Source organism: Adiantum capillus-veneris, chromosome 16, assembly GCF_014529385.1.
Source record: "Adiantum capillus-veneris isolate H3 chromosome 16, ASM1452938v2, whole genome shotgun sequence".
NCBI lineage: Eukaryota > Viridiplantae > Streptophyta > Polypodiopsida > Polypodiales > Pteridaceae > Adiantum > Adiantum capillus-veneris.
In genome coordinates this window covers 154489459-154504802 of record NC_140946.1, presented here as the reverse complement: position 1 = coordinate 154504802, position 15344 = coordinate 154489459, and positions in this window count along the sequence as shown.

Here is a 15344-nt window from a genome sequence, read left to right as displayed (position 1 = left end):
GTGCCACTTATGTACTTAACAGGTGTCCTACGAAAGCTTTTCAGTCTATTACTCCATATGAAGCATGGCATGATAGAAAGCCTTCTATTGAGCACATGCGTGTTTTTGGCTGTTTGGCATATGCTTTGGTGCCACAAGTGCAGTGCAGAAAATTGGATGATAAGGCTGTCAAATGTATTTTTGTTGGTTATAGTGTTGAAAGCAAAGGTTACAAGTTGTATCATCCGCAAACAAAACGTATTCTGGTTTCTCGGGATGTAGTGTTTGTGGAAGATTCTGTTCAGCCCTTGCTGTCATGTACTAGAGACAATAATGTAAGCTCACATGACATTTATGATACTTTGTTGCCTCTTTTAAGTGGTGGAAATACGAATGTAAGTTCCAATGAGGCAAATGTACAGCCTATGGGGGTTTCTGAAAATGTTTTAGATCAGCCTATTACTGATGCAGATGTACATGATGTAATTGATGAGGAAAGGGCTGAAAATGAGCAGGCTAGAGGTATGCCAAAATGGTTGGTGCACACTTTGCGTGACAGTAAATTGGATGCACCTTTGTCTAGTCGCACTCGTTGAGGCTCTCGCCATGCATCTTATGCATCAGATTGTTATGCTTTGGCTGTGTCTAGCTTACATGATGTTGAGGAGCCTCTGACTTTTGATGAAGCACAAAATTCAGAAAATTGGATGGCTGCCATGCAATCAGAATATGATGCACCTATAGAGAATGACACATGGACTTTATGTGATTTGCCTCCTGAAAAAAAGGCCATTGGTACGAAGTGGGTTTACAAGTTGAAACGCAAGCCGGATGGTGAGATTGATCGCCATAAGGCTCGACTTGTTGCAAAGGGTTATGCACAGCAAAAAGGCATAGATTATGAAGAAACTTTTGCTCCCACTTGTTGTATGACTACTGTGCGTTTTCTATGTGCATTGGCAGCTCATTTTGGTTGGGATGTACATCAATCAGACATTATTACTGCTTTCTTGAATGGTGACATATTTGAGGAAGTTTATGTAACGCAACCTCACGGTTTTGTCATAAAAGGACAAGAGGACAAAGTGTGCAAATGTAATAAGGCTTTGTATGGGTTGAAGCAATCTCCTCATGCTTGGTATGAGAAAGCTGACACTCATTTGGTCAAACAAGGCTTTCGTAACAGTCCAACAGAAAGCACATTGTATGTAAAGCGTGAGGGTGATGTATTTCTCATCGTGGTTCTTTATGTTGATGATTTGTTGATCACTGGACCAAATGAGAGACATATTGCTGAATTTAAGGCTGATTTGGATGCTACTTTCAAGATGAAAGATTTGGGGCTGTTGCATCATTATTTGGGTATACAGTTTAAGAAGTGTGATGGTGGTATTGCCTTGTGTCAGAAAAGTTACATAGAGACATTGCTATGTAAGTTTGGACTTGAGGATTGCAAACCTATTGCCACTCCCATGGAAACAGGTTTGAAGTTGAGTCTACATGATGCTGGTGATCCTGCTGATGTCACTCTTTACCAAACTGCTGTTGGCTGCCTCATTTATGTCTGCAACACGAGGCCGGATATTCAGTTTGCAGTCTCACAGGTCAGTAGATTTATGCATAGCCCAGGGTCTAAGCATTGGCAGACTGTCAAGAGGATTTTCCGCTACCTTAGTGGCACTTTACATGCTGGCTTGTTTTATCCCAAGGGGGGATCATTGCCGCCAGACTTACATGCTTTTTCGGACTGAGATTGGGCTGGTTGTTTTGACACGCGAGTGTCCACAAGTGGTTTTTGTTACATGCTTGGCAGTTCATGTATATCATGGTTGAGCAAGAAGCAACCTACTGTGGCCACTTCGAGTTGTGAGGCTGAGTACAAGGCAGTCTTCACAGCTACGGTTGAGTGTGTATGGCTCAGACGCCTTATGGCTGATTTGGGTGTTGGACAGGACACTGCCAACACTATCTACACTGAAAGTCAGAGCGCATTGGCAGTTGCGAGGAACCCAGTTTTTTATGCTCGCACAAAGCACATTGAGGTGCATTACCACTATGTCAGGGAGAGGCTCTCAGCAGGAGAGATCAGCTTGGCTTATGTGCCAACACAGGACAACCTTGCAGATCTTTTCACAAAGGCATTGTCTCGTGAGAAGCTTGAAGCTTTCCGCAAAGCTTTGGGCTTACTCCCCTTTGTGGACTGATCCTATCCTCAGGGCATGGCACTTCCCTTTACTCATGTGCTAGCTCTCGTTCACCACATCACTCCAAGGGGGATTTGTTACCATATACATGTGGTAGTGATGTGTGTGAACACACTAGGACCGCCGGGGCATTTTTTCCCTCTTTAGGAGGTTTTTTCCCCCGTGCATTGTATATACACCCATCACTCTAGGGCTATCGATCTTTCCATTGCACACTAAGTAACACACTCTCTATTGTGTGCCTTGAGCTTCCTTCGTCTTCTCCAAGCTGTGTGTGTTTCTCTGCAACCCTAATTCCAACACTTGCTGTGCACAAGGCGAGGCCAATGGACACCTCTCTGGACAAGGCAAGGGTGCAGAGCATCTGTATCTACCCAAGACTTTGTGTTTGATGGTATGGGAGGTAGAATTCACATTTCTCGTTAGGGTAGGATGAGGAGGGGACAAAAGCATGGTTATTGTACATGGTCGAGGTAGAAGGAGCCAAAGGGGAAGGAAGAAAGTGGGAGAAGGAGAATATTAGGAATATAGAAGGTTTTATTTATTATTGGCCCGGTATCCTTTCTTTTTATGTGATATGTGGCAAGTAGGGGGTACCGGTTGATAAAAATTCAAAATATCATGGCATCAATTCGAAGTGGAAAAGGGAAGGGTTTACACTATAAGGAAAAAGGGAAGAAGATGGGGGTAAGCCATATGGAAACACCTCTCTCTCTTTCCCTTTTCATCTCTCTCTCTCTCTCTCTCTCTCTCTCTCTCTCTCTCTCTCTCTCACCCCCTACCAACAGCTGATAGAAATTAAAAAAATCATGGCATTAGTTCGAAGTGAAAAAAGGACGGGTTTACACTAGAAAGAAAAAGGGAAGAAGAGGGGGGTAAGCCACATGAAAACACCTCTCTCTCTTTCCCTTTTCATCTCTCTCTCTCTCTCTCTCTCTCTCTCTCTCTCTCTCTCTCTCTCTCTCTCTCTCTCTCTCTCTCTCTCTCTCTGTACCCCCTACTGATAGAAATTCAAAAAATCATGGCATTAGTTCGAAGTGGAAAAGGGAAGGGTCTACATTAGTAGGAAAAAGGGAAGAAGGGGGGGGGGGGGGGTAGCCACGTGGAAACACCTCTCTCTCTTTCTCTTTTCATTTGTGTGTGTGTGTGTGTGTGTGTGTGTGCGCGTGCCACACACACATACACACACACACACACAAAGAGAGAGAGAGAGAGAGATAGAGAGAGAGAGAGAGAGAGAGAGAGAGAGAGAGAGAGAGAGAGAGAGAGAGAGAGAGAGAGAGAGAGAGAGAGAGAGAGATGTCGCTACCTATAGACATTGTCGATGGCGACTCCATAAGCGAGCAAGATGATGTCAACAACCCACACCATATAAGAATATCATGATGGAATCACCATAGATGAGGCCGGCATGGATTTGATGAGTGCATGGGAGGGAGATGCTAGCGAATGAGGAAGGAATGTGATGAGTGGCCTCATGCAAGACTGCATGAACATGGTCATTCCATTGCCTCTTGATGGGCGGTGTGCTATCTATATCGAGGTTGCATCTGATTATATTTGTTTAGGATGTTAAGGTATGCATATTATCGAACATGAGCAGGCCCATTTTCAAATATACTAGTGGGATGTTTTGGAGCCTTTTGGAAAGAGCAAGCATTTTCCTCTTTCACCAACACATGTTACCAATGTTGCTTAATTAGTCACTATGCTAGAAACCGTCCGGAGGCAGACATTGTTAAGGGGATCCAAACAAATTTGAGCCCTGTGCTTATTAGTCTCGTAGAAGGTCAGATTGTGTTTTAACCTCAGAGAGGTTCCAGTCCCCCGATTGAGTAGAAAAGAAAGACATCTCGAATCTTGAGTCGGAATAAGTGCTAGGCACTTCCTCAACTATAGTCTCTAAAGGCTACCCTTGGTTCATGCTCGGGCTTAGTAGATACTCTATTCTCAATTTCTCTATTATATCCTTGATTTTCTATGACACGGCCTGATCTAAGGTACATAAAGACTCAAAATGCTCAATGAAATGAATACCTGGCCTTCATCACCAATATCAACCCATTTTCATTGTCGTAAACCTTAGCTGGATGTTCCTCAAGATTAATCTCGATCACTTCTGTAAAGTCAAAGGTAGTTTAGTTAGTCTGTTGATTAGCAAGTATATACAAGGACTCTTGGTCACAATTTTGAGCTTCAATCTTGCCAAAGTAACTCAAGGACCAATTTGTAAACTTCAAATCTAGAAAACTCAATTTCAAGTAGCAATAGTGTCCAAATGACTTCAAACTTTCTAGGCTATGTGTATGAGGTGTTTACCAAACTTATGAACCAAAAAGTGTCAAAATTGAGAAGCACACGACTTATTACCTATTGAGTCAAAAAATCATCATTTTCCACTTTGATTGATCCCCATTGGTTAAGTATGTGTTCAATAAGGCCTGAATGAGGTTTTACAATGTTTTGGACCAATTTGATTCAATCTCCCAACAGCTTCTATGTCTAACAGTTTCAGATGCAATTCAAGTGAGCATGCAAGTCGAATGTTGTTAAAATTACTTGCAACTTCTCCCAAGTACTCTATTATTACTCTAGACCCAATTCCCCTTGAATTTTTTTCCAAAAGTTGAATTTTTAGGGTGGGAGAGAATAAGTGCGCTTATTATCTCTAGGGTTATAATGAAGACTTTTTTCAACTTTTTTGGCTTTTGCTGGATGTTCACACTATAAACAAGTCACAAATCAAATTTCACAGAGTTTGGTTCAGTTTCCATGTTTCTAGGCCAAAATTTATATCTACAGTTTGGTCTAAGAGATTTCTAAGCCTATACCAATTTACAATTCCAAATGATACCAAACTTGAATTAGGTTCTTATTATACTATGTTGATGCCTATGGAGTGGTCAAATGGTCAAAATCTTGCATTTTCAAGCCTCAGGATAATAAGCACGCTTATTATGTAGGTGCCCAATTTTGCATGTTTTTTCCACTTTTTCACTTCCCATAATTGTAACAAGGCATTTTAAGACCAGTCAAGAAGTCTCAAAAATTTCCATTCAGTTCCAAGTGTTCTTAGATCCAATTGTCTCTCTATTCAAAATGAAAGTTGTTTTGTCTCAATTTTGCATCCAAATGGAATCACAATCTTTTGAGCCTTTACAAAAGTGTTAATATATCACGTAAACAAGACGTGCAAGTGAAAAACAATTTATTTTATGCCTTAAAAAAAAACCTTTTATAATCTACGGGCCAAAATCTACTTTTGGAATTTTTATGGCATTTAGGTTTTATATAAGTTATTGCAAGTACTTTTGGCCAACAAAACTCGCATTTGCATGCATCTATCACAAGGAAGATAATAAGCTCATTTTTAGCCAAACTTTGAAATTTTTCTTCAAAGATGCTTCGAACTCACCTTACGAGTCCCGTACTTGAAAACTCAAAAATGGTTTTTTATGGCATTTAGGTTTTATACAGGTTATCACAAGTACTTTTGGCCAACAAAACTTGCATTTGCATGCATCTATCACAAGGAAGATAATAAGCTCATTTTTAGCCAAACTTTGAAATTTTTCTTGAAATCCAATTTGTGACTTACCAACAAGTTGCTACGGCCTTTCCAAGATCAATGATGACCAAAAATGCTATTTTTTAATGCTTCAAACTCACCTTACGCATTAGGAAAATTTTGAACTCATTTTTGGGCCTTTTAAGAGTGCCACATCATCAAAGTTGTACAAAAGAAAGCAACCCAGTAGACCCCTCTAAATATTGCTTAGAACCCCATGATACGACCTATCATTGGAAAGTTATTGAAAAATGGATTCTAAAGAGCCAAGGTCCGAAACGTTTGGATGACTTCTATGAAAGTTATGCCATTTTTTTTCAATCAGCCAGGTTTTGTTACCGTTACGATAATCTAAAATCACCTTTTTCTAGATCTACATGAAGGCAATGTCCGATACATGCATGCTATATATCAATAGATAGCATTTGAAGAGTAGATTCTAAATATCCAACCTCTGACAAGTTTGTATCTTATTTGCAAAAAAATTACCGATCCCCACTTTTTGAAAGCTATGCCACATCAACAATTCTGACAAAGCCCATTTTTTAGTCCAAACTTTTCCTAATGAGTCCCGTACTTGCAAACCCAAAATTTTCACAAACAACTTTATTGATGGAAATTCAGAGGGTGAGATAAATCAAAAACCTTTCTCTATGTCTACTTATACTACTCCTAATCAACTTAGCAATTGGTAGTGAAGTGTTCACCAACACTGGTTTTCTTTGCATCATTGTTCACTTGAGTTTTGTAATAAGTGAGTAGAGAGGTTTGGCATCAATTGCATACATATAGATGAAATGTCAATAATATCTACAATGATCCATAAAGGCTTGTACCTCCCTAACTTTTATAGGCTTTGGTAGAGCTATAATCACTTGAATCTTCTCAAGATCCATAGAAATGCCATTCTTGGATACAATGTGCTCTAGAATCTTTCCCTATCTTACCATGAAGACACATTTCTCAGGATTTAAGCAAATACAATATGTTTTACACTTTTCAAAGATCTTTTTCAAGTGCTCTATATGCTCATTCCTCAAAAGGGAATGCAGATGCAAGTCATCCATTTAAATTTCTAAGAATAGTCTTAGATACTCTTTAAGAGCATGGTTCATCAGTGTTTAGAATGTGGCAGGTGCATTTGCTAAGCCAAATAGCATTACTTTCTAGGCAAATATCTCCCATTCTGTAGCAAAAGATGTCTTATGTTGATCCTCTAGCTTTATGACAAGCTGGTCAAAGCTTGAAAAGCTATCAAGAAATCTATAAGATTCCTTTCCTGTAACTCGTTCTAATATATGATCTATAATAGGCGGGGGATAGTTTTCTCTTAAAGTAGCTATGTTTACCTAATTAAGATTCACACATACTTGTAACTTTTCATTTTTCTTGGGTATTATCACAATCGATGAAACCCAATCTATGTGCTCAATCTCATAGATAAACTCTGCTTTATAAGCTTGTCTATCTCCTCCTTGATTCTCTTTGCAAATGTTTCATTGTACATATAGGGACATTTCCTATGAGGTTTTATATCACTCTTAAGTGGGTATCGTGTGTTAATAGATGTCTACGTCTACACCCTTAAGGTCTTTGTATGACCATGTGAACACATCTCTATATTCTTTGAGCATGACTATCAAGAGCTAATCTTCCTCTTTCGTGAGGACAATGGCAATGTATGCCCATTTCAATTCCTCTCCTGGTTCAGCTAAGTATATGTGCTTGGCTTTCTCAGGACCATCATAAGATATCCCTGGTTTCTTAAGTTCCTACATTGGTTGTTGAACTACTATCTTTTGATTTTACATTATGTATCTTTTTTAGTGAGAGGGTACATCAAATTGATAAGTGTCTAAGACCTTTTCACTCTCCACCTCGGTTTTCCAAACCTTTTACAAAGTTTGCTTCAATTTTTGATATTCTCATTTACATTCAGTTCTTGTCATCCTAGATGAAGTCTCGATTGTGTCTTTGGTTTTTGACTTGCTTCGTTTCTTTGAATTTTTCATCTTGGTTGAAGCAGGTCTCATTTATTTCTGTGTGATCTTGTCCTTGATACAATCTGTTGCTCCTACAGGCATCCAATACTACATTTTATTCCTCATAAGATGCATAAATTTTACTCTTGTTCACTTTTGTTTTCTTACTCCTTTCACACAATACCTTTCTTGTCTTCTAGATTTTTGGTTAGGGGAATTGTAAATTGATGCCTCTTTTCCTTTTGGATTTGTTTTGTTTTCAAAGCTACTTGGTAGATAATCATCGACATCTATCTCTAAAAGAGAATCATCTTCTGAATCTTGGAGATCTTCCTCGTGTGTGTCACTCAAATCCTAATGGAAATCTCAACTATGCTTTTACACTCAATTGTGTCCTGTGTATCTAGGTCCCTAGTCTCAAACCTATGATAAAACTCAGCATTTGGAAGGGTGCTATATCATAGCCCTCTTTGTCACAAAATTTTGTCAGGGCTGCCTCGTTCACATACACATCTAGAATAGCCAGTATTTGGTTCCACCTAAAAGGTTCAAACAATGGTTTTGAGATATCATCCTTGTCCTCAAGTGGTCTCTGTAGGATAAAATCTTCTGTTGCCAAGCTCTCACACTTCGAAGATCCAAACATCCATATATGTGCTTTAGTCTATAACCATGTAGGTATCTTTGACTCATTGATCGTTGCTGATTCAAGTTCCTCCACACGAGTTCGACTAACATCTCTGTAGCTATGGTCTTTTATGGTGATCCTTGTCGTAATCTCTTTGTGCCTCAAGTAGATGTGGTCATAGTCCTAATCTTGTACCATTCTAAGTTCACGCATAAATGGCCTCCTTAAAATGACATCCAACATAATTGTTTGCAAGTTGTAGTAGTTGTTATTCTTCATTTCTCCCATATCTCTTTTCTGGCAATGGCCACTCTATCCCTGATATCAAATATAAAAATCTTTTTTATCCCTGTATGGTTTCTGTCATTTTACCCATTTGATCATTTAAGGGTTTGTCTTGAAGAGGACTTTTGAATCTTAGCTTCTCTAAGTCTTTGACCACTTCACCCCATAGATTTGGTCTAAATTGTAACAACTCGAAGAGATTATCATGTATTGTATAGGAGTTGACATTAGTTCATGCAGGCTCTTAGTGTCCATCATTTTTGGAATTGACTTTCATTGTGAGGGCACTACCCTAACATCCAATTTTGTTTCATGTTCTCTAATTAAAGACGGAAAAGTATTCAATTGTTTTAGTTTTACTCTCTACAAATTCTTTTCTCCCTACATTGCCATATACAGACTCTATATCTCTAGGGTGAAACTCATGATCCATGTTTATCTTAGTGATAGTTGCAGACTTGTTTTGCAGTACCATCCTTTTTACTCCTTATCATTGCCCATAAGACTTGTGGCCAGGGCTCTTCCAATTTAAGAATTGGTATCATCACTTGTGACTTGGAATTATTTGTGGTGTTCGCCACTATCCTATTTCCCAATGGTGTTTCTATTTCAGGCTTTGTTTGATCATGTGTTTCATTTTTCTTGGCTCAATATCCCCGTTCCTTTTATGGATTAACACTTTTTGTCTAGGTATGTTTTGTTCCTCTGGCTTCATTAGAGCTTGAGCTGTCTCAATGAGCCTTTTGCATATTTCAAGTCTTTGTTTCTCAATGAAATGTCAACCATCTCTGTTCTAATGTCTGATTGGTTTTCACTCTAGCCTCATAAAATTGTAATAGAGCCTCTAAGAAGACTATAAATTTATCCACAAGGAGTGAACCTGTCGATGATGTCTTAGATGACACCACTCCTTTTGTTTGTTCCCTATTTCCCTTTTTCCGCATTAGCTGCTCTTTGATTTGTTGCAACTCAATTTTTAAGGCGTTTTTCTCTTTTATCCTTTGCTTTAATTTTGTCTCATTTAGCTTTCCACAATTTCGTTTGAGTCCTTACAGATATGCTCTTCGATAGATTTGTCTTCGATAGATTTGTCTTCGATAGATTTGTCTTTCACAGCTTCTTGAGCTTGAGCTCTAGTCATACCATTTACTGGAATTGCAAGCTCAGTTTCAAATCCACTCGATGCTAACCCCTAATTTTATACTTTTGGTTATTTATGAGCATGGCCATGTTCTCATTGGCATCATATAATGAATTTTTGTTGTATTATATATGATGGATGTGCAACATCATTTGTACTGATCCAAGAAGGATTATCTTCATCAACATATGCATAACTCTCGGGTTCTCACTTGAAAGATTCAATTGGATCTTTGTAATATTAAGTTGGTGTAGCATTCTTTGACTCACAATTGTTTCTATAGGCTGTGTGTACCATATGATTGCTTGGTCTCTTGATGTAAAGGAGTCTATTGACCCAATACTCATTGAGGTTTGTCTCCCCTTGGGCTCTGTGTGTTGTTCAAGCCTATTTGGTATCTTAATGGTGGTGGAAATGGTTGCATCCCCGAAGGTCTATGTGGCCTTTCCCTTACGTAATTCTTGGTATAAAAACACTCACTTGTTTTGTGGTTGGTCCATTTTGCTCAATAGAAAACCACTTTAAAATATAATATGGATTTACTACTATTGGTCTTGGTTGAGTGTTACACCATGGGGTGGGATGATCCCCTCCACATGTGTCACATCTTTTCATTTGTTGTTGTCATACATTTGGTTTTGTCCATAGCTTTGGTTCATTCTCCTACCACTTCTTCAGCCTATTGATCAATGTTCGACATGGTAGGAGTTTGAACATTCTGCTTCATTGTGGATTCACTCATTATAGATGATGCAATAGCCACATTTTTTGCATCTTTGGTCACCACTCCGTAGGTCTTACAATTGTCAACTAGATATAAAGCTTCTCTAGTGACTTGCTCAAACATCATGCATGCTTCCAAATGCAGGTCCTTCTTGAGAGTTTTGTTTTTCAAGCCCTCCATAAAAATAACTGATAGCCTCTCATCTTGTGGTAATTCTCTCTCATAGGACACCTCTCTATAAATAGAATTGATAGCCTCTCATCTTGTGGTAACTCTCTCACACGACACCTCTCTCTATACTGTTTGGAGTAAAGCAAAGCTAATTCCTTCACTTTTTCATTATCTTTTTTCTTGAGAGAGTAGACTTAGGACCCGATATTGTGTTTGGTTCCAAACACTATCAAGCATTATAAATCACTTTCAGGAAATCTATAGCATTGTTAAGAATTATGATGCACTCTAAAGAAATATAAAGTAATGTGAAGCACTAGGTCCCACTGACAAGCACAATTTGGAAAACTTAGAATTACTTGTAAGCTCTTGGACGCACTTGGATGCACTTCAGAGAACTTGCCAGTGTTTGGAAATGCTTGTAAAGCTCTATTGAGCTCTTTATAGCATGATTAAGCACTATGAAGCACTCTCAGGAACTTAGATGCACTTGGAATCACATGGGATGACTTGGAATCACTAGGAAGTGCTATGAATCACTTAGAAGCACTGGAAAGCTTTTAGAAGCACTTAGAATTATTAAACTCTCATACGCACTTAGTGACACTTAAAAGCAATTAGAAGCACTCACAAGCTATGATAAACTAAAGCACTTAGAATCACTCAAAAGCACTAAGAAGCACTTAGAACCACTTAGAAGCACTAAGAAGCCTTAGAATCACGAAGCATTTGGAAGAACTATGAAGCACTTAGAAGCACATGGAAGCACTTAGAATCACTATGAAGCACTCAAAAGCACCATGAAGCACTTAGAAGCACTTGGAAGCACTTCAAAACACCTGGAAGCACTTAGAATCACTATGAAGCACTTAGAAGCACCTGGAAGCACTTAGAGGCACGGGAAAACATTTAGATGCACTTGGAATGACATGGAATTACTTTGAATCACTATGAACCACTCAGAAGCACTTGTACTACTAATCACTTGTAAAAGACTATCAAGCACTATAGAGCATGGTTAACTGGTCAAAAAGTGCTTAAAAATTCTTAGACTTGTCAAGCACTTGGAAACATTTGGAAGCATGATCAAGCACTTAGTGAATTGATATTACACACTCTCAACATGTTTGGGGGCATATGCCTGAGGCAAATCAAGTAGATGAAGTGGATGCAACACATATGCACTCTTGCCTATCCTCTTTTGAAAAACATCTTTCTTGTTTGGGGAGATGTGGGTTTTTGCCAAGCAGAACTGAAACATGATTTCCTTAATTTTTCTAGTGATGTTGCTTGCCTTGTGTATTTGACCAAGCATCCAAGGGAAGTGACCCTTCCTCTGCTTCATGATGTAGGCGAACATTGGTAGCACTGACATTCCTCCGATGAGGCCTAAAGCTTTGGTAACATCTCTACCACTCATTTCATTGTTTCCACCACATGCACCATTGAGGCATGCCATGATAGTAGGCTGCTCTAAGAATAACTCGTTATTTGAAAGGGTGTCCAACTCAGATAATGTATGACAAATGTTAGATAAAATGAGTCTCTCAATTTTCCATGATGTGTGTTGCAACACTAAGAATGTTGGATGATAGAGGAGTTGTTGTAGGATCTTCATGTGGAGGACCTCAAAGAGCTCGTTTGTTTGTTTACACCAACATCGAGAAACTACCCTGCAAATTTTATTTTCCTCTCACTCATTAATGCCACCATCCTCATGCCTCCATGCCATCCTATTCTTAAAGCTTATTTGTTCCCTCTTCGTTGTAGCCCAGTAGTTTTGTAGACCGGGCAGAATTTTCCTCGGGATGTGTTGTGTGATAGACAATGGAGGAAGATATACAGAACCTGTATTTCCATTTTGTTCACCATGAAATTACATGTGGAGCCAGTTATGAGGTAGCTATGAGGCTTAGGTTATAGCAAAGAAAACCATTATAGCACAACCATCGTACTCATATGGAGAGAGAGAGAGAGAGAGAGAGAGAGAGAGAGAGAGAGAGAGAGAGAGAGAGAGAGAGAGAGAGAGAGAGAGATAGATAGATAGATAGATAGTTCTATTATCGTCCTGGGAGGTCAAATATGACCTATGGGACCAAATGAACATGTCACGTGGTGTGAGTGGAGTTCATAAGTGACTCTCGATGCTCAAAAATGGCTGAAATGAGCGTCGCAATAGAGAGTCCACATCGTGGTTGGGAGAGGAAGGTATGTAGGGAGAGCTCATGGCTGAATATATGGGGAAAAGAGGACCTAATGTGGTCAAAAGCTGAGCACTCAAGTAGTGTGTGGTACTCACTCTCTCGCACTTGACGAGGGCATAAGGTGCAAAGTCGATGACACTCCTCGCCACTGCCCCAACGTCCTGTCTCGCAGCGTAGAGAATGGGAGCTAAGACGAATGGAGGCAATGGTGCGGATCGCACTCAACGGGATGGGCTCAAGGATGGAGGAATGGGTTCGGTTACCTCGTTCCGAGAAGAAGAGAGATTTGTAGTTTGGGGCAACGTGTGTGGTGTAATGGCTGAAGCGAGAACCTCCGGATTTCTCCCAAGCCATGATACATTGGCGTTGTAAGAAGGCCTCATTAACTTGGGAGTCGATCGACGCATCCTTGACCAAGTGACATGCATCCCATCTTCCAAACCATTTCTTGATATCAAGCATCCACCCCGAACTTAGTATTTTGCTCTTGCATGTCTTTTGAACCTTTTGACTTGCTTCATATGCGATTCTAGGAAGTCGATGCAAAGGGCTACGTTGTGTCTTACGCATGTACTCCACAACCCTTTCCATGCCCAAGACCTCAATGGGAAGTGATCCGGACTCAAGAAGTAAGAGCATGTAGGGTGTTTGTGTCTTGACTTGGAGAAAGTTGGTGAGAAAACGCTTTTGGACATTCTCAAACTCTTTCCAAGTAGACTTCCCGATGCTTCCACCCCACACCTCCACTCCATAAAGAAGCACCGGTGTCACCAATGTGTCAAAGAGGTACTTTTTGAGAGCCCAACACTTGATCTCTCCTGCATTGCACATGTTCTCAAATGCATAATAAGCCCTTGTTCCGGCTTCCAAGCGACGCATTGCACAATCCTTCCATTTATGATTGGATGGAACCTCAAGGCCAAGGTACTTGAAGTGATCTACCACTTCAAGTTTCTCATTGTTGTATACAATGCATGGATTTTCGTCATTGAGGGTCTTTACAAGCATAACCTTGGTTTTGGATCCATTCACGATCAGCCCGCTATGTAGGCAAAAGCGTTCCAAGACACTCATAAGCTTTTGTGCATCTTCTAAGGTATGTGCCAAGAGCACTACATCATCGGCATAAAGCAAAAGCATGATCACCGCATTTCCAATCTTAACCTCTTCTATGCCTTCTTGCTGCATAAAATCAAGAACCATGTATTCCAATTCATCAATGAGTAGCCCAAAGAGGGTTGGGGAAAGTGGGCATCCTTGTTTGACACCAATAGTGCTTGCAAAAAATTCTGAAATTCCATCTCCCATACGTAATCGACATATCACTTTTTGGTAGATGCGAAAGACTGCATGCATAAATTCTCTCGGCACTTGAAGGCTTTGCATACGTCTCCAAAGATTTCCTCGTGGTACCATGTCAAAAGCTTTCTTGAAATCCACAAAACAACAATACAACTTTTTTCCTTTCAATCGAGACGCTTCCATAAGAACTCGAAGAGTGACAAGGTGATCAATAGTGCTATGATGCTTTCGAAAACCTGCTTGGCCAAGCGCACGTTTGCCATTCTTTTCAGCCCATTCACTTATCTTCATCTCCATGATACATCCAAATAACTTTGCCATCAAAGAACCAACCATTATAGTGCGATAGTTCTTCACATTGTTTACATCTCCTCCTTTGTGCAAAGGTTTGATCCAATTTGCACTCCAATCATGAGGCATGCCATACTGAAGTGCAAGGTTAAACATATCGCATATCCAATATCGTGTTTTCTTGCTTGTCCATTTAATCATTTCAGCCTTGACACCTTGAAGGTCACCTGCCTTACGAGTAGCAAGTTTCTCAAGCGCGCGGCATACATCTTCAATGGTAAAGAAGGGAGACATAAATGGAAGGGAGCTACAACCCTCCATCTTATCAACATTGGGTTGCTCATAGAGGTTCTTACAATGCATATACATATCCTCAAGAGTCAAGTCACCAAAGCTCTCAACGCGCTTGCCTTTTAGATTTTGCCAAAACTTGCCACATGCATGTGCTTTCTCTTGTGCTAAAAGAAGTTGTTTTTCGACTTCCCACCTTCTCCTCTTCTTTTGAACAAGTGCTTTGTATGTGTGTGAACATTCCAAGTAAACTTCCTTGTCTTTGATTGCATCCAATCTTAACAAGTGTTTTCGGGCTTGACTACATTCCATGTCAAACCATTTCTTCTTGGTGCTACTCTTCTTAGACCTTTTGCAAGACATGTGTTTCGCCATAAAGCATTCCTTCGTACAAGAGAAAATTACTTCTTTGAAAACTTTCCACTTGCATTCTAATGTTGGGCTCCCTTGATGCTCTATCATGCTTAACATTTGGTCCACCATATCAGCATATATAAGTGCTCGTTTGAAGTCTAGACGTAGGTACAAATGATTCACATCATGATTGGAGGCTACATGCTCGGGCCGTTTACCA